The 24,436-nt window shown below is 39.6% G+C and overlaps 1 long non-coding RNA gene across 1 annotated transcript; it reads left to right on the top strand.

The window, feature by feature from the left end:
* Positions 1–6,952: 6,952 nt before the first annotated feature.
* On the top strand, positions 6,953–23,876 carry LOC140353648 (uncharacterized). The gene is made up of 4 exons (XR_011925929.1): positions 6,953–6,995; positions 7,108–7,222; positions 10,379–10,562; positions 23,790–23,876. It is a non-coding gene; the product is annotated as an uncharacterized lncRNA (long non-coding RNA).
* Positions 23,877–24,436: the final 560 nt, after the last annotated feature.

Raw genomic sequence — 24,436 nt, forward strand, 5'->3', positions numbered from 1 at the left:
TTGCTAGAATGTACTTTAGTTAAACATGATGCACATGATCGTAAATGTCACATGTTTTTGAAATAGTATGTTAAATGTGCATTGGCAACATTAACATCCAGATGACATTTTACTGAATATATTTATACAATTATATTTGAAAGATTTGCATTTAGCCTATTATATATTTTGTTTTAATGAGATCATTTCACATATGCATTCACATATGTTAATAATGGCCATGAGGAAAATGCTAAGCACGTTTTACATGCAGCATAAGGACACCTAATTACATAGACATACATAGATACAGCTAATGTTTTTGGCAATAAGAATATGCCTCGTGAGTGCTTGTCGTGGTGTAGTGGTTCAAGGTGTAGCACATGTGCTTGTTACCAGTGGGGGAAATAGGACTGAAGTGCAGTTACCTAATACATTAAAAATACACTCAATTACAAGTACTGCTGCTGCCAAAATTGTACTCAAGTCAAAGTAAAAAGTATGCATGAAACATACTAAGTGCTAGTTACTACTGCAATTTTACTGATGTATCAAACTGTGAAATGTGAATTTTGTCATTTTTATTGACCAAAAATATTGGCATTTGCATATGACAGGTTAGACTACACATTTCAATCAAAAACGTGATGATTATATATCCTATTATACTAAACATTTTGCCTATTTTTCTCCAGTTTGACCATTTTGGTGACGTTTAAATCCGGTAACCATACTGTAAACAAGGGCCAAATTCCCTAGAAATTACACAATAGTCGATTTGAACTAACAATGGCTGATAATACCTTAATTTTGTGCAATTAATGTGTTAAAGTGTCCGTTGTGTGTAAATTGTCTATGCATTTTGAAGAGATTCTGTTTTAGAACTAAAACTAACTTGACTTCATTTTGTACATTTCTTTCCCTTTTTTTTGCATGAACTGCCACTTGACTGATGTAAAACTATAAAACTATATGTAAAACTATAATAAATACCACATCATGAGAACATGACATATGCACTTTAAGTCCATGATGCATATTTTAGCTGAAATAAAATAGCCCATCTCTCTCTCTCTCTCTCTCTCTCTCTCCCTCTCTCTCTCTGTCTCACCCAGGGCTACATCATTACTCTCTATTAATTAGTCTTAACGCGTTATGCATGCCTTTGGTTTGGAGAGCGCGCACGCCCGGTAGGTGTGAGCCCGGGCTGGTCAGAGAGCAGCTGCCCCGGATCCCGGCGGGCTGGCTATGACCTCGTTTCACGTACATCACCAAACCAGAGCCATGACAAGCCGCGTTCATGCAGAGACAGACAGAGAGAATGAGAGAGAAAGAGAGCGAAAGAGAGAGCTTTGATTTGAAAAAGGGGAGAAATGTAGAAAATGAGCCAAAAATGACGAGTCACGCAGAATTTCTATCCAGAGATGATTGTGAAAAATTGCGCGTATAGCTGTATATTTTGGGAACGTGTCTGCAGTGATCTGTCATATTAGTGACAGTCTATGGAACGCAGCTCTTTAAAAATACATATCTTTAGAACAATATTCAGCATTTAAGCAGGTCCTGTACGACGTGACGTGAACTGACAGCTTTTTTTTTTAAACCTCATTTGAAAGGTCAAATTTACATTTTAACATGTTCTTAAAAGAGCACATAGGTTGTCATGTTCTTTGTAATTTTATAATTTGTTCCTATTTTTCATTTCTAGTTTAATGGGATAGAGCCTGTAGTAAATATGTATCATAGGTTTACATAAGTGAAGTTGTCAGGTATTATTATTTGTGAATTCCTGCCTGTTTAATGTATATGGGTTTTGTCCCTTGTTTATAGGGTTGCTAGGTAACAGTTATAGAATTATCACTACCTTTGTCACGTTTGCTCATGTCCATCAAGGAAGAACAAGTACGGAATAGACTTGCCAAAGAGTCAAACTGCAGTGCAGGCAACATAGTAAACAATATTGTTCAGTGAAATGAGCAGTCCATAACTTGTCATTGGCACCTTGATTTAAAAAATTACAGTTTCAAATTCCCAAATAAAAGTAACTGATCCAACACATTTTAATTAGGCAGAATAAGTAAAACTATTGACAACTTAAAACGCATAGGCTGGTGTTACACTTTAATATCCGGGAAGAGCACTGTTTATTTATCTAATTTCTCTATTCAGCACTTAGTTCTACAATTAACTGTAGAAAGTGTGACAATCAAACAATAACATGCAACTGTACGACAAATAAAGTATGAATTTTGACCATCTGTTTACAATTGCTGGGTAACAGTTGAATTTACCTGTTCATACTCAACCAGGAAGTGACATTATAAACATCACCAAAATGGTCAAACTGGGGAAAAATAGTCAAACACTTGAGCAAAATCTTAAATATAATCACGTTTATTACGGTTTTGTGAAATGTGTGATTGAACCTGTCACATGCACTTTGAAAAAAGATGGCTGTTTCAAATTCACAAATAAAAAGGTAAGAACGCTCAAGAAAAGTATTGTCCAGGAAAAAGGGAAACAAAAACTTAAATATCATAGACTGGTGTTAAACTTTAATTTGCACGGACCAGACCAAACCACATGAATTAATACAGTTTATTATGAGTTTTATTCATTAAAAAGGCAGGAAACTTGTGTCTCTAGAAGCTGCATTTCGCTGCAATGTCATTTAACGGACACTAGGGGCCGCTGCTCATTTCATTCTAACACCCATTGCCCCGCGCGTGCAGCAGAACGGCTTCAAATCACACACCAACGCTAATAATCGCCAATGTTTACGCTTCAAATGAGCTGAAAACCATCCAGTAATGCGTTAATTTACGCCTTTGTTATTCCGTGGGTGGCACAAGCTCCGTTTACGACACGATTGAGCCAAATATCATTAATAAAACGGAGGAATTGGGTGTGAATAAAGGCCTCACACATGCTTTCCAGGCAAACTATAGCGTCAATCCACATTTGTATCATGGACCAAGCATTCAAAGGCGTGCACACCGTCTCCACCTGAACGCGCACGTCTCACAACAAAAGAACTGTTGCCTTGCTCCTCCTCCTCCTCCTCCTCCTCCTCCTCCTCCTCCTCCTCCTGCTCATGTCGCGTTGTTTAATTGCGTAAAAAGTGTGTATGCGCGCGCGGCTCTACGTACAAACCAGGCCTCGGAATAGCGCGACAAATGAATATACAGAGGCAAAATGACAAAACACGCGGAAGGGGGAATAACTGACAGATGAAACGACGGGAGGATGTGCCGCTAACAGGCATAACGCACCGGTATAAAGGCGCGCGCGCGAGTTTGTTTTATTGCACTTCTTCTCCCGGGTTGCATCTCCTCCTGTCGTTTTGCAGAGAGAAAAGGAAAAAGGGAAAGGAAAAGCGGGGGGGATAAGCGAACATGCCCTGTTTAAGAATACAAACATGCAGATTAGATGGGATTGTGACAACATAGGCAGCTCATGGATTTTATGTCCCAGAGCTCGCATCTCAACAATGGGAAAAAGAAAAAAGAAAAAGGGTTTGGGATGGAAAAACAAATCTGCTTGACAACGTCGAGCAAATGCAAATAATGAGGTGTGTGAGTAAATAGCGCGCGTAAAGACAGATTGGAAACAAACCTGGATGGAGCGCGCACCCAAAGGCCAATGCAATCTTTATTTAGACGTACCAGGGGCGCGCGTAAATCGTGTAAAGTGATAGATTTGGTGCGTAAATAGACGTTGTTGTGTTGTGTTGTGTTTTTTTTTTTTTCCTGATAAAGAAAGACACGCGAGGAATAAGTTGGGTTTGGGTGCAACCAGCAGGAAGCCTTTGGAAAAGAAAAAAAAGAAGATAAATAATACATGTAAAAAAAAAAAAAGTCAGACCCCACAAGGCACGTGTAACATTGGCTTGAAGTGCAGGGGCTTGTCACCTGTTAGATGGTTAGATCGTACCAGGCGCGCATGTCAGGCACCTTCCCCGGGCTCTTGCTGCTGCTGCTGCCGCCTCCGCCGCACCGGGGACAGCCACACACCGGGCCCCGTGCGCCGCTGACTGACTGATGCAGAGGCGAGGTGAGCCCCCCCGGCCCGGTCCGTGTGCAGCTCATGCGCGCACCTTGTTAGAGTTCCCCCCCCCCCCCCCTCGTCCTCCTGGGCAAGTCCGGGGGAGGAGATAACCTGTTCCATTTGTGCTCCCCGCGGCTCCGGCGAGGCCCCGGGGTCTGGGATGAAATGACCCGAGGTTGAACAGAAATGAATGAACAGCAGGGTCAGACGCGGTGGAAAAAGTGGCAGAATGTTGTTTTTTTGAATGCGTTATTGCGCCTCTTACGCACGCGGATTAGGTTTAATTATGGATGGGTGGATTTTTTTGTCTGTTTTTTATTTCAAGTTTAAGACAAAAAATAGGGTATTACTTGCATAAGACATGGCATTATACATTATGCGTTCTTCCACCAAATATAACAAATCATTTCGCCATGAGAGATTTTAAAAGTATAGTTGCACTTTAGCGTGACACCTTAAGTAGTAGAAAAAGAGGAAGAAGTAGTGGAATGTCGTTTGGAGACGGACAGACTTGGGAAATTTAAGATGATTGTTAATAACTACGATAACACCATATTATTTGCAGTTTTGAATCAATCAGACACGTGGAGAGGCTAAAATACAAGCAATAGCAATACCATTTACAGCACAGAAAGCCAGTACTCCCTAAAAGCATTGATTTGTTTGCGAGGAAATTAAATGAATAATAATAACAATTTTAAAATCTCACTTTTTATTCAATTCATGTGGCATCAGTGAAAGAGTCTTTTGACATTATGTACTGCGTCTCATTCAATAGAAACTAACGTATTTACGTAAAGCTTTACATAAATCAGCGTTGCCATTTGCCAGTTTGAACAAAAAACATAAAAGTGTAAAAACCGTGCGGTCACGTGACACATGACGTTTCAATACCGGAAGTGCAGGTGACACGCGAGAACCACGTGTCAGTCGGTGCTGTCGCTAAACTTTACGTTTACATTAGCCGACTGACAATGTGTAATATGTCAATAATAGAAATACCTACAGTTTTAATCTTGTTACTTAAAGTTTTGAAAGATATTGAAGGTAAGATTTACAACGCCTACATTATTATGAATTATCAGTTTTGCATATATTCAAATAAAAGCAGTTTGCTAGTTTTAAAGGGCACATATTCTTCATTTGGTATTGTTGTTGATTTTTAAACATGCTCTTGAGTACCTTTGGTTTGGCGTTGGGTTTTAGAACTTAAAATAATTTATCTACAAAACAAACACATGACTTCATATCATTTTATCAGTCAGGCGTTTCCCACACAAACAAAAACTTACTAGCATTACAATTAGCATTACAATTAGCATTGCAATTAGCAATGCAATTAGCAATGCAGTTGTAATAAATGAGATTTGGGGCAGCAATGACTCTGGCAATGGTTTATAATCTTAAAAACAGCACAGAAATTGGAGAGCTCTACCTATTCACCTAATTCCGCCCCGCCCACCTTTGCCTTTCTTTGCTGTGGATCCATACTTTGTTCACTAAATGGCGAACAAGGGAAAAGTCTGGCCCCTAAAATATGCTTTAAAGTAGATTGATTTGTGTGAAATGTCCAACGATCATGTGACCAACAAGTCAATAATGCACCGATTCCCCTCGGCCTGAAAACAGCTGTTTAGTCTGTGCAGAATTTATTATCTGTTGAGATTAGCAGCCCTATGTTAATTTATTCAAGCGGAAGAAAGATTCAATTGGATGGCGGCGCTCAGGCCAACTTCTGGAATATGGTGAATTTTGAAACGTGTGTTTTTCTGAGGCTCAGAGGGAGAGGACATACTTAACAGGATTCAACAATGACTGAAGCTAAACTCCAGGTATGTTGATGAGGGAACAATGGTTACAAGTCTAACATTAGTTTAACATTATGTGACATGTCAAGCCCTGAATATTGCCAAACCAATGAACTCTCCAGGCCACTGTATGGTATTAGACATTTCAAAAGCTTATCAAGGGAGATAAAATGGGCTTCCCTGCTTTGCAGCAACATATTCTTTATATGGCCCTAGTCGCATCAGCTGCTGTCCCCTGGCTCCTGCTCGCTGGAGGATTTACAGGACTAATTAGAACATTATGGTGATAACATTGTTCCAGCAGGGCTCAGTGTCACCATGGCTTGTTCACTTAAACTATCAAGGGTCAAATCTGGCGTCTGTATGCGTCACAGTCAGGAGGTCAGGACCCCCCTCAGAGAGCTGGGAGATAACTCTAAAGGCACATAAGCTGATTAACAGGATACAAGAGATTTGTGTTGAAAAGAGAGGCCACAATCTCCCTTTATCTAAACTGCTTATAGACTCCCACCACCATGACAAACTGGTCTGAAGGCGAGACAGCTCTGGTAAAATGTATATTTGTCTATATTTTGGTCAGTTTGCTCGCTCAACATGTAAGCTTTCATCTACAACAACAAAACTGTCCAGTGTCGTGAGTTCAAATCCCGACTCCGATTTACTGCATGTCCTACCTTCTCTCTCACCCCCCATTTCACACTCTCCTGTCTAATAAAGCCTACAGGCAACACAAATCTTTAAAGTAGCACCTGCGATTTTTTTGTACACAAGGATTTGGTCATATCTAATTTCAATCCAGATTTGTTAAGGTTTTTACTCTAAAAAATTAAAGGAAATGTGATTTTTCAGTGCTCAAATACTTAATATATCCAATATCCCCTCATTTTTCTGTATCTATATGTCAACAAAACAAAGCAATACATTTAAACTCATTTTTTCAGATTAATATCTCCCAAATATGTGCAATTTTTGGAAGTAATACTTGTAACTTGTAATACTTTTTTTTTAAGCAACTTGTCAGAAGAATGTTCTAATTGATACCTCTAAATGTAAGATTATTTCCCATTCACTTGCAGTACAGTATATCTCTTTAATGGAAACTTCTTTTTAATGTTTACAGCCACAAAGAGCAGAAATCTCTCCTCTCCTACAGAACACAAGGTAATACAAGCTATGATTTAGTCTATAACGATCTGTTACTATTACAAGTCTGTTAATGAGAACCTTTTGCCTGTCTGCTGAAACGTTTTATGTCTATTGGTTCATTTCCCAGTCTGTGAACTGTAACAGCAGCGTGACGGCGCCCCCTCCCTGCAAACCAAAGTGCACCGGACCGCCCTCGAATTACCCTTCAATATGGCCGCCCGATTATTCCAGTCTCCTTCAAGGTTGGTCTCATCATCGGATCAACAAGCCGCGACGTGTGAGAGAACAAATAATGGCCAAATGATTAGTATGCTGTGAAAAGTACAATGCCATTCTTATTTAGCATTTAGATAACTATCTGTCCTGAGGAGCAAGCTTCAAAGTTGAACTCAGTTTAGGCGAGGGGGGATTAATTCTCTCCGCTGCATGCTTCATTGAATCTCTCATTACCAAACTTTGTCTGTATTGATGTAAGATTTGATTGAAGATTAGAGCATTTAGCAAATCTTGCTTTTCCACGTGTAGCGGGCCCTTTTCCCGAGCGCGGCACACTGCTCGCTGGTCAATACCCTCACTTTTATCCAGTGTCTGCTTCATTTAAACTTAATCAACTCCATCAATGAACTGGAACAGCCAAACGTCCCCTGGAACAATAGCTTTTGTTGGATAATGCTTTGGTCTTATTCCCAGCCGGGTGGCGATAAACCTAAAATTACACTATGATGAACTATTTCAATCAATATGATAATGGAAATTGGCTTGGGTGACTCTTTGCGGGGCTTAAGGAGGCAGGCTAAAGCCCAGTGACATTAATACATCTCGTCTCGCTCTCCCTTCTGTTGCAACCCCCTGCTCACTTTATTGTCCCATCTTTTCACTGACATTGACTGCACCATATTGCAAAGCGCCTGCTAGTTTAATGATCTATCTTCACCGGGGAATGCTTGTGCCGAAATGGATGCACGAGCTGACAGTCTCATGCATTGTTTTGGGACTAAATTATCGGCGCTATACTTTGTTTCCTGTAGTGGCGCAGCGGGGTGTAGATCAATCATTGATGGCGCATTGTAAAGCAGCTACAGCACAACTTTTGCTGTTCATTTGGACGTTTTGTCCTTGTGTGGGATGCGGCGCCCGTTATAGGCTACAGTTCATCATATTTATACTGCCACCAAAAGACCAATTCCACGCGCCGATGCAGGGAAAACGCATGCTCCCCATCTGTTGCATACTAATAAATATGCCACCTTCTGGGACAATCCAGGAGTGATCATGATGATCAACTGCCAAGTGATATGACTTACCATAAAGCTGTTTATTTGAAAAGTCTCCCCTCAGCCAATAATTGTCAAATTTATTTCAGCTTCTATTGAAATGATTCATAAAAGAGAGAGTTGTTTTCCCTCACACCTCTGGCGGTTATTTCATTTCCATTTCTGAAGCTGTCTCTGGCACGTGGCCTGCGTTGCTGCCTTTGTGCTGGAGTACACACATTACTTTAGCTCCACAGCTGTCGACGGCTCAGTCACTCACAAGCTGCACATCCAGAGAGCCATTGTTCACAATCAAACTACATTATTTATCCATACGGGGGTATGTATAGAGAGGGCTTGTATTAGTTACGCTCAGGGCCCAGTGAATGCACCAGTCAAGTCTGTTATGTTAAAAGTTGCATTGTTCTTTAAAGTAATAGGAAAAGTTTGACAGAGTTAGCTAGAACATTATGGAATAAATGCAAATTCAGACTCAATTTCGATACGGAAAGGACTCAATATTTCGATACCACAGTGATCATTAAAATGCTCTTTTTGTACACAATGGACTGACATTTTCAGCATATAATAATAGCGCTTTCTTTATTACGCCCGGTGATCTTTTTGTTCTGATGAAGCTAAAGATCATTCTTTTTATTCATTTTTTAATTTTTTGTATTTGTTGTGGTTTGGTCAAAAACAAAAGGCGCTCAACATTCAAGCACAAAACAAAATTAGAGATACATTAGAGATTCTAAAATAGTTCCTGAAAAGTCAAGTCCTGATTATGCATTTTCTTTAAATATTTGCTAAATCTATTACATAACCTTTAATCTTCAGAAAGTTCGATTTCATAAAGCTGTCACAAATTTGATCTTTCCTGAAGAGTTTATGAATGACCTTAGACTGCATAGTAACTTTTGTGTAAGTAGGAAAGTAAAGTAGTAGCAATAATGTATAAATGTAGTCATATATGTAATAAAATGGTCTATTTAATATATATATATATGTATATTACGCATGAGTAATTCCCTGCATAAGCTATTATATTGAGGTCTGGGGCCACAAGTATAAGACCAATACAAAACCAATCTTCACCTTGCAGAAAATACAATAAGAGGAATCACATTTTCAACTTATAATCAACCAAACAATTTATAAACCTTCAAACATTGAAATTCCATGAGTGAGTCGTGCTGCTACACCCGGAAAATCATGTTTAAGAACAAATACTGTGACATTTTGTGTATCTGTTTTAAGAGTAGATCTATGGAACAGTACGGTTTAAAGGTTTAAAGGTTTAAATGTCGAATTCTCAGTAGATACATGAATTCTGTCTTAGCTTGTGTCAATAATGTACTTTGCTTCTGTTATTTTACAGTTTCCTTTTGCCTTTTGTGAATTACAAATAGTTTCACATCTGTATTATTAGGTACCGTGTAAAGGCCAAATAACCTTTTTGGTCTTTCTGCATGACAACTGTTTTTGCTTTAAGAATAGTGTCTGAATAAATACGGCCTTTAGTTTAAGAAAATGGCATGTTTTTACTATCAATGATGCATCCTAAACTGTATTCAGTATCGAGCCTAGTGCTTATAGATTATTGAGGTGAACAAATTTGCAAATAACTCTCAAAATCTTTCTACACTCTTCTCTAATGTCAGCTTTTGATGCTTTTTAATCGCCATTTTTCGCCATATAAAATTGAATCCGACTCATTGGCAATGCCGTGTCCAGCCGCGCCCGTTTCACCTTCGACCCCGCCCCCCGCGACAAAAACCAACGCGCAATTAGCTCGTCCCGCTGCAGCCTTTCCTTTCCCGAACGTCACCCGCATCCGCCGACATGAAATGGCGACGCGTGTCATTTCGCCGCTTTTGAATATGTTGTTTATCTTTGTTTTCATGTTACTCCCGGTTTCCGCCGATGATTTGGAGAGAGGAGGACAGACATCACGCAACAGACAGCCTCGCAACATCAAACGCGCACTTTTTAGCGTCTTGCTACGTCTCCCTAGCATGTACGGCGGAGGAGAGAGCAACCCAGACAGCCCAGAATATAAAAAATTACAGCCGCGGCCCCCTTTTTTCGTATTTTTTTTGTTGCTTTCCCCGGCTTTGTCTGACTGCTTTCTTATTCTCTTAGGTGGATCGCAGAGGCCTGAGCGCAGGAGCCGAAATGTTTCATCTCCCCTGCAAAGTGTAAATAGCTGCCATGTTTGATTGACGCTCTGACGTGCGCGAGTGATGGCCTCAAAGACGGGGGAAACGATTCGATAAGAACACACTACAAGATGGTTCTGCTGTCTCCCACATCAAAGATTTAATCAGTGAGTAGCTGCCCATAAATCTATAATCCCTCTCATTTCCTCACTCAAGACGCCTCACTTTCAATTTGGCTCTTAACTCCGTCTCGGCGATGTACAAATCTCAACCGCGCATCATATCCATCTTCTATTTATCAAAGGCGCAGGCGTTTTTGAGAGACGAAGGTTTTGAGCTCAGGTCTTGGCTTTGAGCAAACAGAAATATACATTTAAAAAGACAAATGTGTTGACTAAAACAACAGGACAGTTCTTTATCAAGATCCCCACATCTCACTCTTTAATAGTTATCAAAAACCTGTGTCAAATACTTTAACTTTTTACTCTAAAAGTAAAAAAATGTACTTCTTACTTTTACTTCAGTAGATTGTATGTGATTGTGTTATTGGCAAAATTGTTTGCTGCTGTGCATGTACTTTTACTTAAATAACAAAAGTGAGTACTTCCTACACCACTGTGTTCCATTGTACGTGAGGAGGAGTCAAGTACGCATTAAACCTGATCTCCAGTATCTCCTAAATCTAAATAATGTCTTGTTTTATTAGAATTTACGCCAAAATCCAACTACGAGCTCATATGTAAAGCTCTACCATTTACTACAAAGAATATATTATCTTTAAATACCATTTACTTTCACTTTGTCTGAATCCTGAATGAATCCTCATGTCAGAGCATACTGCTAATGTACACTTACCACTGGTTGGGAAACGCAGTTATGGAGCTGCCGTTTGTCATCGATCGTTCTTTGATTAATGCTCCTGTGAAACAAACTAAACTAAGTTCTGTTGGTCAACGTCTTTGGGATCGTTTCTATGACTTGTATCAAAAGCAGAAAGGAGACGGCATAGAGTGAGTTGGCTGCTGTTCAGAATCAAAATGACTTTTATTCATCCAGTAGAAGGAGAATCTTTCTTAATTACAGACATGCAACTGACCAGTGGACGAAAACAGACACAATAAATCTGTTTTCATCAACTAAACTCTGGTATGAACAAAATTAATTACATTTTAACTTGACTTACCCACACAGAATATTTATGCATTTAAGATAAGATAAGATATTCCTTTATTGTCCACCCATGGGGAAATTTCATTGTTGCAACGCAGGTAGATACAGAGGAAAAGGACAGATAACTTATAGGAAGTTTAAAAAAGTGGAAGAACTCTTATAAACAAAACTCTTATAAACAAAAACTCCTATAGACAAAACCTCTCATTTCCTAATAAGGAATGGAGGCGAAAAATAAAGATAAAATAAAATAAAAACAGCTAGCGTAAGACAAGATAATACTAATAATGGTAAAAAAAAAACACATCAGTTATATGCACATGTGACATTATTGCATGTGAGTACGACAATTGCACATGAATATGACGGTATTGCACATGGTTAAGTCAGTATTGCACATGAATATGACGGTATTGCACATGGTTAAGTCAGTATTGCACATGAATATGACGGTATTGCACATGGTTAAGTCAGTATTGCACATGAATGTGACGGTATTGCTCTTGGTTAAGTCAGTATTGCAAGTGTTCTTACATGCTCATGTTCTGTTTCACAAGTGAACTGAATATTGCACAGTAAGATTACACACAAGTGACCCTCTATGGTTGAAGGAGCTCTTGCAGCTGACCAGCACACTGGAGCGGGCGGGAGGCAAAGTCCAGTCCAACATCCTCCTCTGCGACACAACAGAGAGTCCAGCTCCTCCCCCACATGTGATGATTTGATGATTATCTGGATGACCTGGCAGACCCCAGCAGACAGGATGGCAGAGGTCAGTACCATGGGCCTGTAGTCCTCGGGGTCTCAGGCTGCAGAAGGCCACTGAGCTGGGGGCACAAACCTTCAGGACTCTGGGGCTCATGGTATAGGGGCCTGCAGCTTTCCCCACGCCGAGTCTCTGCAGATGAAGCGGAAATGGAGAGTTTAATCTGCCCTTTTTACTTATGAAGACGCCATTTACTAGTACTTGTCGTTATGTGTGGTTGTACTTTGGGTCAGAGTGACACATGGTCAGATCATTGACCAAATATGCTTGTATTTTACTTCTCTTCAATGTCACGAGTAGTAATGATTTATACTCTGTGACATTTAGTTGAGTAAGTTCCGGTCCTTTCTACTGTACCTATGGTTTAGTGGAACATAAAATTTAGTGAATTCTTGTTGTTTTAATGTGTGAAGCCCAGAAAGAGGAGAGATGAAGGAAAATGAATTTGTAAAAGTTCAATTGTCTACTTGCCCTTTAGAGATGAGTAGTCTAACCATTCAATCAATCACATTTATTTGTATAGCATGGCTTTTACAACCATAAAAATGCATTAAAAGCACAATACAATATGAATCATAATACAAAAAGAAGAAGAAGATGGAAGAATAAATAGTCACATTAAAATGAATGTAAAATACTGTAGTAAATGCAGTGAATCGAGCTGTGGATGGAACGTGGAAAACACAACAAAAATATAGCAATACATTAGCCGAAACAATGTAAAAAATTAAACAGTAGAGCAGTGGAACATTAATACTTTCAACAATCTAATTCTCTATTCGTCTAAATCTCTAAAAACACTTGGCCCGACTGAAAATTCTCTTCATCTGTGCAAGTTGTCGGAATTTTTTTTAGATATTAGTTGTTTTGGAGGTTTGCAAAATTAGAATTTTGTGTATGTTGTTTAGAATTAAATCTATTTACTTAAACCAAGACATTTACACACATTTCAGCACATTCCTGGTACTTATTGTCCAAATATCGCCCCCAAAAAAGCTGTTTATCTTCGTCAATATTGACACGATCCCGAGCTCTAACTTGCTCAGACTCTAACTTAAACTTCTACTTTCCGAGCTCAACCTCTTTGCAAAGTTTCGATAATAGCGTTACGCACGGATGGTAAATAAACTATCTTTTGAAATATAGATTAAATCCAGCGCAGCGGAGGAAAATGTAGGTGGGTAGCCTCATTTTGATTCCAAACAGGTGCAGTATTTATTATGCATATCGAGCACTGTGAAGGCTGCGGCTTCTTTTGTCATCAGAACCGTAATGTTGACGAATTTCACAATGGCTTTTTTCCCCCGCTTTGATATGTTTTTTCACCGCCGCACACACAGAGACGCGCACCGGTCTAATCTGCACTCCAATGGGCTGGAACTGGCGAGAAGGAAACAATTTAACTAAAGAGAATATATGCATCAAATGAAAAACAGATGAAAAAAAAAATGCAATTATGTCGGCGATCGGGGAAGTGCGGTGGGGCCCGTGCCAGAGGAGCGGCGGCGGCGGTCCAGCTCCCGTCACATGCGAGCTGCCCGGGCTGCCGCGTCAGATCCCGGGCCAGTGAGCGCCTCCGTCCCACATAATGGAGTCAGCGCTGGCCTGGAGTAATGACCTCGGGGGGTACTTTGTGACAACCGGGCTGTAATAACGCCTGCAGCCACGGACAAAGCAGACCCCCGGGTTCAATTTTTAAATACTTTTATGTTTTTCGCGGCGGCTACCCGTCATTTGTTTTTTACAGGAGCTTATACGCCACATATATATCGTCCTATTCTCCCGGTACGTTTATTCTAAAGCCAGGCCAGTAGACAAAGTGCGCTTTTATGTTTAGCACAACAAACTTGGAGAAAGGGGCATTGGCAGAGCTGTGCTGACCTATAGGAGACGATGAGGAATGAATGTCACACAATGGGGGGAAATGTAGTGTGTATAAAAAGAGTAGTATTAGAATAGTTAATGCTAAAGTATGCTAGGACTAATTAAACATATCTCAATTTAGATAAAATACAAACAAACTACTGTACGTTTGAATACTTTGGCATCTTTGCAGTTTAGTGGCAACAACTGAGATCAGGAGGTCCAACATTTACACATGTTCTTTTCTATCTACAACATAATACATGGGGAAACTGGCTCTTGAGTTGATAATGAGGATTAAAGTTGATAATAAGGAATAATCTCAACACTGATTTTGGTGTCACTGTGATTATTAAAACACCCAAATCGTTTTTAACAGAAAAATATTGTAGTTTCTTTTGATATGAGCTTGTGGTCTTCTGCTAGTATTGATAAAGATTCTGAAAGGTCAAACTTGGATTATTTATGTGTGTTTATTTGGCTGGGACAATGCAGTCAGACAAACAAAAGAGGCCTTGCAGCTCATGTGATGTTCAGTAGCACTGGGTATATCTCTAACAACGCTCACTTTGTCGACACGGTAAATACATCTCAAAACCTTTTGTCTTTTCAAATGAAACGTAGTTTATAGGACTGCTTATTGCCTAGTACCACGATACAATAGACATCCCAATACAGAGTCCACGGTACATCCCTTAAAACTGGTTACACTTTATCGTCCCGAGTTGACCTATTGTGCATGTTGTGGGTTGATTGAGGAAACTGCACAGAACGTCCCGAGAGTCGAACCTGTGACCTTCATGCTGTGAGGCGTGCTAGCCAACGATTCAGTGTGAATGCAACAGTCGGCAGGTTAATAAGTATATAACTCAGAAATTTATTATACATTTTTTAAAGGTATGATGACCAGCATCTCTGTATGGATACATGTTTTGTCAAGAAGTCCGTCATGATGGCACATTTTTTACTTTTAACTCTACACTAATATATATAACATCATACAAAATACATTAAACTACAGTTCAACTTAAGAATATTTGCTTTTCTTCGCTGTCAATACCGGTATCTTGTTTTGATCATAGTTTGAGTATCAATTAGTATCTGGTTTGGGATTTTTTCACTACATTCTAGCAGTATTACATCACTGAATTGTGTGTAAGTTCTGATGGAGCTCCAACAACTGCTGTACCACGGCTGCAGGCCCCAAAACCTAACATCAGACCTGGCGCTTCTACCTCGGCGAGCACAGGGGAGGAAGTCTTCACCTGCAAATGAAAGACTCCTCCTAATGGGTTAATTGTAACAAACGCACAAGGTCTTGGCCCATTGAACAGCAGCAGAGGCCCGTGTCAAGCATGGCTCCTCCGCTCTCCGCTGCAGGGCCAGAGTTGGTCTGTCGGCAGTTAAATGCTTATCTCCCGCCCCTCCCCAAACACTCAACAATCAATTTCTCTCCTCGGGGCCCATGAACCTCCAGATTTGACCCCAGCCTCGCGCTTTGTCTCCTCTCATCGCTGCAGCCTCAAAGAACTCTTATTAGAACGGCACGCTCTCCCACGGCCGTGTGAAGTAAACGTGATCGGAGGCGAGAGCCGAGTTTGACGCAGGTAAACAGAGGAGTACAGTAGCGGCTCCTATGTCTCTGACCGCGAAGAGCGTGTTTACGATGGGAAAGACGCAAAGCGAATGCGGCCGGCTCTAATAGAACAAATCAATATGGAGCCAGATCATGTGGAACATCAGCTTTCAGCGGTTTTACCAAACAAAAGCGTGTGCAGAGTCAGACCACCAGCGCGCACCGCCTTAGAGGAGAGCAGAGTGTGAAAAAACGAGCTATTACCAATGTTTAAAACTGTTACTTAGGCCAAATATTATGCATATCATGGCTTTTAAAAACTGCTTTGGACACGTTAACTTAAAACCTTTAGAATGTCCGTATTTGAAATGTAAAACGTTTGAGTCTTGTAAATTGCTCAAGCATTAGTAGGTTCTGTATTGCGCAGAGGATGGACTTTAAAAAGCTTCATGTATTAAAATAAGCTTCTGATCCAGTTAAACTTTGGAAAGAGCAATTTGATAAATATTAATAATGTAACGATAACTGAAATATTGTGATATAGCACTGTCAAAAATCACACAATTAGACTGTGGCATTTCAAAACACATTGCATCACCAGCATACTCACTCCTCATTGCTGCTGCAGGTAAAAAGCTGAGGGAACTACATAGACCATGATCCTTTGCTCCATATTGATGCAGAAAGTATAAAAAAACCCTAATCCTTTTGGAATATGACAATAATAATAAAAACCAAAGTAATACATTTTGGCCCATAGGTTTTATTGGGCAAGACTGTGTAGCATGAAATGGGGAGGAGAGGGGGAAGGACATTCAGCTAATTGTCAGCCGAAATTTAACTCTCGATGTTAAGGCTCGCTGCACATGGAGCCTGGTATATGTACAATTCTGTTCATGCCAATAAATATTGTACTCTGAGATCTCGATATCGCTACATTCCTGCTAAATATGAAAAACTGCTCAAAGGGTTGTGGGTGAAACAAAACATAATTATTACGATTTGTTTTCTGTTGCGGATATAGCAAAACATGGTTAAAATCTCAGAATATTTTTGGGGTGATAAGGCAATTTATTAAAATTTATTAAAATCTTGTTTTTGTCTGATTAAAAAACAATAAAAGTAAATACACATTTACAGTGCCATTTAACAGTAAAAATATTTCTTCTTCTAAAATCTAAAGATTAAAAATTCGATTAAAAACAAGCATTGACAATTAGAAATGCTTCAATCTCGGGAATGTAGTCAATCTCAGAAGTGACGTGAGCGTGAACGGCATAAGCATATAGTGTTATTTTCTTGCTTTTGCGCCACTGTTTTGTTTCATGTTGATAGCGCGCTGCCAGTCGAGGTTGGCGTGTCAATCAGAGCTCCCCTGCTTCCTTTAGGCCCCCGTCCCTCTGGTGTAATAACCAATGGAGACAGCACGCGCCCGGCGAGGTGCGAGCTAATTGGGCAGAGTGAGAATATAAAAGAGAAAAAGCACCTTTTTCTTACATGACATTTATTGAAACTTGTGATGGCGCAGCACAAAGCTCGCCTCAGTCTCCAGGCAAGCCTTTGTACTAACGCCTCTCAAATCTGATTTTATGGGTTTTTAATTTGCAATGGAAATACAGACGCATGCCACTCAAACACAAATCAGCAGAACAAAGATTTTTACACCGAGAGGTTGCTGCCGGTTCATTTGAACTAACAGTGTTTTTTATTATTTATTGTAATAATCTGGAGCAGTCGGTTTTTCATGTGCCGGAAGCAATAGTTAAGTTAGTTTGAATTCTTAACCTCTTTGTATTTATCTGGTTTTATGCCTCGTTTTACTGCATTTATCCTGGCTGGGGAACTGATATGTGATTGACCAAGATGATTCGTGTAAGACATGGGACAAAACACATTTCCCACAAGACGAGGCACAAGATCGGGTCGATGAGAAAGATAAGAGAGAGACGCAAATTCAACTTCATTTACAAGATTGTGAGGTTCAGTTCCCATTTTGCTGTGGTCGTAGCTCTGCCTTTTGGAACTACAGCTAATCAAGAGCTGTAACTCAACAATGTTCATTTTGTTTGTCCGTACAACAACCAAAATCTCACAAGATCTTCCACCTGTGTGCATAATCTTGTGGCAACTTGCAATGTTATCTCCGAAGACCTTGTGGCTAGAGATCTTGTCCCATCCCTAATTACAGTTCAAAGATTTCAAGTCGATATACTCCCTAATTCGTCCAGGAGAAAAAGTAGAAAAGGTAGTATCTGTAGTCTGCAGTGTCTAGTATCATTTTGAATAAGGGCAGGTTTCAGATACAGCTCCTCCCTTTGGGCAGGACGAATGTGAGCTCAGGAGAGTATTAATGCTGCTGCTCGGACCATTTCTTGCAGATTGGAAATGACTTTCTAAACATGTCCATGACTACTTTTGAAATATACAAAGATTTGTGCATGACGGATGAAATGCAATTCTACATTTATTTTTCTGGCGGATGCAGCAAAACATGTCGCAATTATACATTTTCGCCATTTTCTTTTGAATTTTCTAAAATAAAATGGCTTTCAATACATTTCCTGAACATAATCTATTTTCCTTTTTAATATCGAAAGATGTTGTGATTTTGACCTCTGGATTACGAATACCCAAGCCGATCATTGCAAAGTACAAAGATTTACATATACAGAATAAAAATAATTCTGAATTACAAAGCTTGACCAGGTGTAATATCATCCGGTATGAAAAGATTTAGTCCTGGTTTAGACCTTGTGTTTTTGTCCTCGTTTAGTTCTATTTAATTCCATGTTTAGTACTGCTTTTTTGTCTTTTTATAGAACACAAATTTGAGTTTGGGTTGAAGACAATCAGTTCATGACGAATATTGTGCACAGCATATTAGATGAAAACGATGAATAAAATGTAGAAACATGTGTAAGTGGTAAAAACAATTATAAACTTTATTATTTTCTCTTTTGGAGCACAGTTTTCTGGCATTAGTCTCTTGCTTTCCCGCCGTCTTTCTTGACCACGAGCAGGCTAAGGCTATAGTTTCCTCACGCTGTGGGGAGAGCAGCCGAGTATCCACGTGGGGCCCCGGACCCTGTAATAGAACTCAGCTGCAGCGCGTGACTTCAGGGAGCGCCGGTGGAAACGGGAGCGCGGCCAAAAAGAGCCAAGAAACATACTTCACTTTATTGATTTTGTCGATCGGCCTTAAATGAGAGGCACTGCAGGCCAAGGGCTCACCTCCGCATTTTCCCTGCGCGGACCCGGGACGCTCTCCGGACAACAAGCGCACTTACAGGAGAGAAAGAGTGAGAGAGGATAAAGTGAGGGCAGGCTGCTGGCCGTACAAGTGCAGGAGGTGCTTCGCCCGAGTTTGCTGGAGTGGAAATTGAAGTTGAGGAAAACATGAGGCTGTAAGGCAGTTTGTAAAGTTGTGATTTAAAGGTCAAGCTATAGTAGTTAACTGAACGTACTGAGTAGGATCACTTAAAGCTGTACAATGTGTCAATAGATGCGGTCAGACAACATGATGGAATTTCACTTATTGCGGAAGGGACGAGACACATTTCCCACGAGTCAAGATTTGGGTCCACGATGAGGAGACGAGAACATTTAAACATGTTCTGAAATGGTTCCCTCATCAAAAACATACCTGGAGTTGTAGCTTCATTCATACATTTTATTAATCCTGTTTACATCTTCTTGCTCTGAGCCTCAGAAATCACTCCGTTTCAATTTTCCTTTGATTGTGATTTCATAGGTAGTAATCCTGAAATCTTCTGCACTGTTTTGAAGTCCATAACAGTTCTACAGAGTACAGAGTATTTCTGCCGTTCATTGCAACTGCGTAATTATATTAGAATGCCCGGGTTAGCAAGTGAATAAGTGATATTTTTTCTACTGTCAATGCTAGTCTTAGTATTGATTAGTGTCAAAATCACACATTTTAATAAATAAATTGCCATGGTTCATTGTTTGGCTTTCTTTTTTGCTGTAGATGTTTGCTAAGGATGCTCCGAAATGGCAGATTCTCAAATTAAATGAGTTGACTAAGGCACTGAGGTACACCAGCCTTAGTGTAGCTCAAGGCACACTAGTGTTTCCTGGTTGAAAATCAAGGCTATAAACATTCGCTTGCCATAATCACACTGGAACAAAATGTAATAAAAGTAATATAATAGCAGTTTGATAAAAAGAAGAAAATAAATCCTCATCCTTTCATAAACATTGGGTTTCATCTGTATAATCCCACCTTCTCTCCCCAAAAGACATTAAAGCATCATTCCTGAGAACAGCCCTGGATCTTCTCAAGTCCGTGTAAAGGTGCTCGTCTCTGAGGCGTCTCTCCTGTTTCTTATAATGAGCCCATTGTTGAGGAGCACATGCATCATCCTGAAGTCCACACACGGGACCTCCAGAGAGGCAGCCCACCTTCACCTCCCCCTCCGCAGATCACGACCCCTGCACTTAACGCCGCTCCATCCACACCGCTTATTCATCAACGCTGCCACTGCCTTTTATAGATGGTTTCTTAAGGCAAATATTGATTAAGTGAAAAGCGACATCACTGGACTTAAAGCAAATGTCCATAAGCAATTACGGCGCTCGGCTCTGTTGTATATTCCACCTCTGTTTTGGGTGACATCCTCATCTGTTTTCTATTCCCATACGTCCTGTCACAGCCTTGGCCTTTGTTACAGCTACAGACACTGCAGATACATGAGCGTAACATAAGTCACTCCCGTCGGCACGGAAACAGGGATTATCAGGGGTAGAAAATAAGAGTAAGTGATTTTTTTCACTCAGTAGAAACTTTAAAGAAAATTGTGGCTTACATTTGCCGCTCGACATGCGTATGGTATTAGCATCAAATGTGACTGTTTGCTGGACAGATATTGATACACAACTTTATTTGAGATGTGTTTACAATAAATGCAGATGGTGTTTGAGATTATTTGCACAGAAAATGCTAATTGGAATTTCCCTCAAACATTAATTAAAAAGTAAATCACAAAATCTCAACAGTCTCTTGCTGTTTAATTTTTCAGTCAAAATAACAGCATATAATGGATGAGAACTCAATCTGTCAGATGTACATTTAACGTTTATTAAATGTTACTAGGGGCGAATATCCCAATAAAGATACTTTGACAATATTATGTCAGTCCAACAGATATGTGTTTGAATATGTCTTTGAGCGTAATTGGCTAAGATTTAATTTATCAGACATGTGAAATGTCTGTAAAAAAAAATAAAAATAAATCACCCTTATTTCCTTTAAAAGTTTACGACAATTTTTTCATTTTTAAATATCCTCAATATTCATATTTGGCAACATTCATGATACTATGTACGTTTTGAAATATTGCCCACCTCTAATTGTTACTGTTGCTTAATAATGGTGATGTATAAATGTTCACTCGAAGGTAAAAGTATAAAGAATATTCCACCTCTTACATCTGCTTGAATAGAATGCTTTGTATTGTGTAGACATGTTAAGTATTGCAGCCTGGTACTGATATAAACCTTCTACATCATTAATTATAATAATGCAGCAAAATAAAAACATTTTGGAGACAGTCCGGTGTTGTTTTTGACAATTTGGCAACGTGTAATATCAGTTTGTTTCTAACTTCCAGTATAATTTGATAAAGTTTAGTAATGTTAGCAGGATTTGTGGTGCTTGAGGAAAGAAAACACGTGGCCTGGTAAACTCTTGGCACATGTTGGTCCAGCACAGCGTGAGATTTAAGAAATGTTTATTACGTGGTGGTTAGCCTGGGTCAATATTCTACGTACATTACACGTGGTAATGCTTCACATGTGGTCGAGAAGCACCAAAAACAGTCCTGGTTTATAGTTTGCGATGGTGGCTAACACTAACTATGGCCCCGGCCTTTAGAATGCAGACGTTCTGTTACAAACACTGGACATGTCTGTAGCGTTGTACTTAAAGCTCAGATTCAAATGTGTTTCTGTTGTAGTGTGAGTCTTCCTGTTTGCTGTAGCTTTTCCTTATGCCGAGGAATGCATTGTTCACAGCGGCTCCTTCCCTTACATTTGTGTACCTGGATGTCAGTGAGGTTCAGAGCTGCTCCCCTTCACCTCTGCTGCAGAATACTGAGAGCTGCCAAAATGTGCAGTATTTTTTTCATAAAGTGAGGAGTTTGTCTGGAAGTTTGTGTTTGGATCCAGCGACTCTCCAGCTCTCATTAACAGACCGAAATCACTGGCCTCGATTGTGTTTACAGGTCCCCGAGCGGAACGGCAGAACGCCGCTCGGATCAAATTTGCAGAGAAATATATTATCACACTTGGTGCTTTTGCTAATGTGCAGATCACGCTGTTTAAAGAGAATATTTTCAAGTGCAAGTCCATGTGTAAAGATGTCAAACTGCTTTATAATTTTTCAACAACAAAACCAAGATTGGGAAAGTTGGAAGTAGCTAAGCAATGTATTGTGTGCATGGGGAAATGTCAAAACACTAAACAAGGAATTTAGTGAGTTTATTTCATTTATTTTTATTTTACAAACGGTTAAACCTGAAATGTGCAAAATCTTAAACTAGGTGAGCAAAATACTATGGCTTCCCGTGGGTGCGACACAGTGAAATACAGTATTTTTACACATTTTCATATGATTTTCTTAAAGCTTTAACCCGTTTTTAATCGACTCACATTTTACATCGTTTCTCCCTCTTCACAGTGACATTTAATTTGAACAAGCGGCTGTTTTTATTTGTGAAAAGCAACTATGCTAAATTTTTGAACCCGACATGTTTGACCCAGAGGCTTAATCTTTTGAATTTTTGCCAATAGATACAGTTGGCATGGCGTCATAGTGGGGGGCGTGGTCTGGATGAAAAAAGCATAATCTTTCTCTTTTTAGACATTTCCGAGTCTCAATTCAACTTAGCATATGTCAGTGTTATGGCATTATTCCAGAAAAGTAAAGTCGGTGTAATTGCAGCTGCTGTCGGTATTGGATAACTATTCACATTTGGGCCGTTGGACCAGATTTCTCTTTTTCATGTCTTCATGCATTTTACAACTCCTGAAGTCTGTGTTTGCTCTTAATTATAGTTATTGAACTGTGGGTGATAGATCAGGTCTTCTACATTCAAAAGAATGGATCGATTTTGTATTGTTTTGTCCCTTTTACGTTAAGGTACCCTTTATTGCCCTAGGGGGGAATTTGTCCTGTGCATTTGACCCATTCTTCAATGCCACAGGGGCAAACTGTCAGGAGCTGTGGCACCCATCTCCGTTATCAACTGTTATTTAATTTCAGTTTAATTGTATTTTAGATGTTTCATTTCTTCTGCTGGCCGGCTGCATGTCTGTATAAAATATCATTTTCCATTGGGGATGAATCCTAATTCTGACTCTGATGGATCTTGAGCTTAGCTTGGTCCGGACTTCCTTATCTGGAGGATTTGACCTTTTGTGCAAGTTTATGATCCAAACAATTGTATAAGCAGCAGCAGAGTTGTTCTAGATACTGAATTATATTTAAATTAAATACAAAAGTAGATGATAATTTGAAGTCTGGTATCAATACTACTAATACTAACACAAAAATAGTTGAACGTGGTCTTCCATATTCTCACCATTGTCGTAACACTAAGGGTATTATTAAGCCTTTTCCTGACTTTCCCTTCCATCTGGAGTCTGGAGTAGCTTGTGCATGTAGTAGATTATGGGCTGCATAAATGGACAAGGTATAAAATAGCACTGAACCTTTGCAATAATTATAGAAACTTTGACATGTAACAAATCCTTGCCTGAACTATCACTTACGCTTTCTGTCCTCACTTGCAGCTCCATAATGTTATGACAAGTTTGGATTTTCCTGAGGTGGAGTAAACTGAGAGGATGACACTATTCTGCTCTGAACTTTTTACTCTGTCAGATGTCTTCTCAAATTGCTTGTATTAGAGGAGCTATTTTTTCCTTCCGCATGATCCTGACAGCCTAACAGAGCTTAATTTGCAGCCTGCTTGAATGTCATTATCATTAATGCTACAGTGTTTCCGATGTGCTGACTGCGCCGCTGCTCTACCTCTACCTGCTCAATTAGAGGTAAACCTGACATTAAGTAGTGTAAATATGGTGGAATCTGAAGGCTAGCGCTGACAATCAGGCCGGTGTATCTGCAGCTAAAATGTGTACTCTTGTGTACACTGCTCATATCTTTAACTAAGCGGGTTATAGTTAATGTTTACAGTGGATCATGCTTAACATACTCAACATATTATTTCATTTTTTTTTTTTTACTATAAATGTTTTCCCCAGTTGGACAATGAGGTTTATAATTAGACTTCCAGGTTGGACATGAGCAGATGTGACATCAGAATTAATCCCATGACTGTTACCTAGCAACCAAACAGTAAACAAGGGCCTAAATCCATATAGATTACACAATGTTTTTGATTTGATTAATAATAATACCTGATAACACCTTTAAATAATTGTTAAACTGTCAAAAAAATGGTGTCAGTGACGTGGGAATTGTTGGGACGTCCTTAAATGTTTGGCATTTCTTACCCTAATCGTGGAATAATACATTGTCAAAAATAAACATTTGCTTAGAAAATTGCAACGCTAAGCTCAGCTTCTGGAACGAAATGCAAGGCTTTTAGGAAGTCCCGTAAATGTGTCCATACGTTTTGGAT

The sequence above is a fragment of the Eucyclogobius newberryi genome, unplaced genomic scaffold (genome assembly GCF_026437365.1).
Source record: "Eucyclogobius newberryi isolate DKJ021-1_F unplaced genomic scaffold, fEucNew1.0.hap1 SCAF_9, whole genome shotgun sequence".
In the NCBI taxonomy this organism is placed as follows: Eukaryota; Metazoa; Chordata; class Actinopteri; order Gobiiformes; family Gobiidae; genus Eucyclogobius; species Eucyclogobius newberryi.